Source organism: Syngnathus scovelli, chromosome 15 (assembly GCF_024217435.2).
Source record: "Syngnathus scovelli strain Florida chromosome 15, RoL_Ssco_1.2, whole genome shotgun sequence".
Lineage (NCBI taxonomy): Eukaryota > Metazoa > Chordata > Actinopteri > Syngnathiformes > Syngnathidae > Syngnathus > Syngnathus scovelli.
Genome location: NC_090861.1, coordinates 7,360,803 through 7,365,377, shown reverse-complemented (window position 1 = coordinate 7,365,377; position 4,575 = coordinate 7,360,803).

The window sequence follows — 4,575 nt, the reverse complement described above, 5'->3', positions numbered from 1 at the left end:
CTCCGCCCACTTCTGTCACAGGACAACGAACCTCAGAGGCGTGCGATACCACTGCTTTTTCCGGAAGGCAACGTACAAATAAAAGAAAACCCACCCACGTAATTTTAATCCAAAAATAAAATATTTTCAATATATTTCATAATTCAAGGCATTATTGATAATAAATCAGCAAGGCTTTCTCGGCTCAGCTGGACTAAAAAAACTGCCTAAAATTCCAAGATGAAATCTAATATTGTATTAATTAATCCCAACAGTCTATTTTGTATTTTAGATTTTTTTTGTCCTATCATATTTCAGCCTTTATATGCACCCTGCCAAAACTAATTCGGATAAATCTGCTGTCCAATGTTGTTTTAATCAAGCAGATGAGATGTTTGAAATTTAACATTAGAGTCTGGGCATGCATTGTAGTTTGCTGATGCTCAGAATTTGCTTTCTGCATTCTTTCAATTGATAGGTGTGTCTGCCTCATTGTTTTGGTTGTATATTCCCACCCAGAGAATGGCGCCTAGAATGAAACTCCTTGTTTTATTTTGAAGTTAAATTCTTTTCATATCCCTTTTTAACTGCAATTGACATGATATCGAGCATCCCAGCGCACGTTGTTAAATTGTGCTAGATGAAACCTTGTGGTCGATGCGGGTACTATCACTCTATCCCAATTTAGTTGGCCCGATTCTGTCCTGTATTTGGCCCTCATCTTGGCTCTGCTGGCGGTGGGTGGAGTGCTCTGATTTTCTAGGCCACAATACATGTTGGGGCCTGAAGAATACGAGCTTTCAAGGACAATCCCTTAGGCCAGATAACCTTTAACCTGGGATTTAAATGGCTGAAGCCTGTGAAATGTAGATACTGGACTTAGTGTATTTCCATTTTGCCAAATATAGCATTGCAGCTTCTGCAATATTCACAAGCTGGAGTCTGCGGAAAGAGTCTGTTGAGATAATATTGAAGTTGCATAATTAAACTCTGCCAGCATTCAAAATGAGCTCTTATGCATTTGTACTATCGCAGCGGTTGCTTTGATACTTGTACGTCTAATGACATCTCTCTGGAATGTGCAATGTTTTTCTAATAAGCCATTGCATAGCATTTTTTTTAATGAGTGCCATAACATTGCACATTCATTACATCAGTGATGCAGCATAGGCGGTGAGTGTATTTTTTTATCTTTCAAAATCTAATTAATGAGTCATTTTCTCAAGAGGAATGAATTTCATAACTTGTTGAAAAAGATCTGTGAAAGACAGCTGCATTAATAACAGCAAATGCAAATTTCATGGCTAAATGACAACTATAAATAAGACATTCAGCTGACTAACAAAGCCAGGCAGGGTTTCATCTTGGCAAGGCGGGGCCAGTTTTTTTTTCTTGGTTTCGGGGTTCAACTTGTGTATGTTTTGGCAGAAGTTGAATAAGTGAGAAACTCAATACATTTCAATGGCTTTGTCGTATTGACATCACCTTGAGCTCATTTCTGTGAAAGAGTTCAAGCTTCTGGTGATTAAAGCTGTCATATGTGGGCCAAGCAGGCCTTGTGGGGACACTGCAAACAACAAACCCAAGAAGAAGAGCACCGATTTATCTCCCGCAGTGCTTTGAAAGGACTCCGCAGCTTGGAGATCCTATCATCTCACTTTTGTGATGTTTTTCATTTCTCCAAGTTCTGTCAAGGAGAAATTTTGAAAAGTGATGATCTGTCAGGTTCTTCTCAAAAGATGACGGTTTAAAAAGAAGACTTTGTCACCCTAAATCAGACTTGAAAACTCTTTAAAGATGTTTCCACTTGATTGAATCCAATCAATACGGCTGCTTGCATGCAGGGAGGATTTTCTTGAGAGAGAAGACAGGTAACTTGCTGGACAGATGTCTTTTGTCTCCGTTGAAAATGAATAGGATTAGATTGGTGCATTTAGGGGAGAGGGGGTGACTGGCTAATTCCGGCCACTTTAAAATGGGGCCAGAGGGGCCAGCTAACAAACACCACACTCAAAGCTATATTCTTAACTCAACCCTTGCCTTTTACAACAAGTCTAATCCTATTATAGAAAGGGGAGAACAAACCAGATAGATAGACAGATAGATGGACGGACAATGCTTGTGGTGGCTAATATCAAAAAACAGAATGATTTCCACTGACTTTCCACTGACTAAGAAATATTTAGATGCGTGATGATGTTGACGCTAGCACACGGTACGTCGTTTGTAATGAATGGAGAATGGAGGCAGAATGGATTTCAACACAAAGGGGCAGGATACGTGTTTGCTGAGTGTTAAACCTCACACATCTTTCCCGCATTTGCTGTTCCACCTCCGAGACTACTACTGATACTATTTACGTGATCCTTTTATCTTCCTATTGAGAGCTGGTCCCTTTTGCAGGAGGCTCACAATGGGAGAAAAAAAAGGTGTTTTCTATGGCCAGTGTGAAATTGGCTAAATGATCTTGACTTGTGTTGTGAAATGTTTTTAAGAAAAGCTTTATGCTGTCATCCACTTTTGTTGTCTGCCAATGAAAAGGAGTTCAATGAGAAATGCGTCATCGGTCATTCTCAGCCCTTTTTAAGCTTGTACTCATTAGGCAGAAAGCTTCTCGCAATGTGTTACTGCTCTGTCCATTTTATAAGTGGTATTCAAGGACTAAATCGATCATTTATATGAATGTGGTTTGTTACTTTTCCACCAACATAAAATTGAGCTATTCTCAAACAAGATAATGTTGTCTGAATGGGAAGCTCTCTGTTAGCGCTGTTAGCTTACACAGCTATTGAGCTGTACATAATATTAACCAGCTTGACCAACACGTAACAAATGAGCGCACTGTGTAAAGCAGCCAGCTGGCACCTCAAGGCCCAAATAACCCCGAAAAAGGATTTGGGGGCAGGCGACAGAGAATGAATGAGCAAAAGCAGCTCAGCAGGCTGCAATAAAAAATAGAATATGACAATTGAAGGCAGCTGTTTGAACCTCTACTCCCGACTGGAGCTGTCACATTGCAATGGAGGTAACAAATGACGCCGATAGCCGCCATCTTCCGCAGGCTGATGACTAGCAGCTGAATTTTTTGGGGAAAATGAAAGATAAGCATGCATCCTGGTTATAAAATCTGCACTGTATTATAAACTGATGCATCAAATACCTCACGCAATGGAAATGTTCATGCGACATGTAATCAATTAAAGGTTCATTTTTTGGACTGAATGCTTTGCAAGGAAGGAGACTGCAAAAGCTCCAAATGACAACTGTTGTGTTTTTTGCTTTGGTGCTGATGACTCCATCTTTGATCGTTTGTGTAACGTTGCACTACTTCAATGGATTCAGACAGAAGTCAACCACTTTTAAGTCGCCTCGGAAATCCTTTCCAATTTTTCAGCTCTGGTTTCCACGGCGCACCAGACTCCTCGTATATCAGCTGCTATTTCATCCAAGTTTTTTCCCCCCCCTTTTCAGTGAAGCACTGCAGACTTACAGTGATGAAATCAGCCTCTTTTGAAACAAAAAAGTGAATAATTTCTTCTGGTAATGTAATAGGATGACATGAAAAGAAATCCACCTTGATCTCACATAGTCAACCAAATCATCACACTAATTTCTCTCTGCGTCTTCCACGCTCGCTGGAAGACGCGGAACCGAAATTGGACCGTAATCACCGGCTTGATGTAATGATACAATTTGGAAGCATTCCTTTGGCTTCTTTTGTAAGATTTACTTGGCTTGCTGGCAGCACTAACAGGATGCTTGCAGTAAATTAGCAGCGCATTTCTGACTTGGAACATCTTGAAATTTTCTAAATTAAAGAGAAAACACGTGAGGCTATGGACCACATGGCTACGCTATCATTTGTCATATATTATATGAAATGCATCGCATCGTTCCAGCCTGGAAACTGTGATCAGGTCATTGAAAATGAGCTCATAGAATGCACTTTTAAATCCATTCCCATGTGTGGCCATGAGTGAGGACATCTTAAAAAGAGAACTTATTCGAGTGATTTCTCTCATCATCCATCTGTCTTGCAAAGAACAGTAGTGCGCATGTCACACCATCCGGAATGATGCATTCCGTGGCGTTCTGTTTGCTGCGGACACCTGCTCATGGCTGATTGGAGGATATCAGCCAAACTTATTCTTGACCTTGGATAGACACTCAACCCTCTTTCTGCCTTATCATCTGTCATCAACTAATTGATGCTTCTTTTTGCAAGAGACTTCCTGCTAGAATAAATCAAGACGAATGTGGATGAATGGGTTTGTGTCCATATCCGTAATGCTAAAAACGGGGGTGTCAAACTAATTTTTGTCACGGGATGCATTGTAGTTATAGTTTCCCTCAGAGTGCCATTATGACTTCTTCTACATACATACAGTATAGGCACAACAAACTGATGAATAACTAGTTTTGAAATCTGAGATTATTGAAAACTGCATAGCTTAAAAAAATTAATATGATAAAAATTGCCAGCAATAGCTCTATTTTTAAAAAGTGAAGACAATTTGTAATTTTAGTAATGACACTAAGTAGATGCAAAAATGTTCTTCTCGGGCCACATAAAATGATGTGGGGGGGCCGTATCTG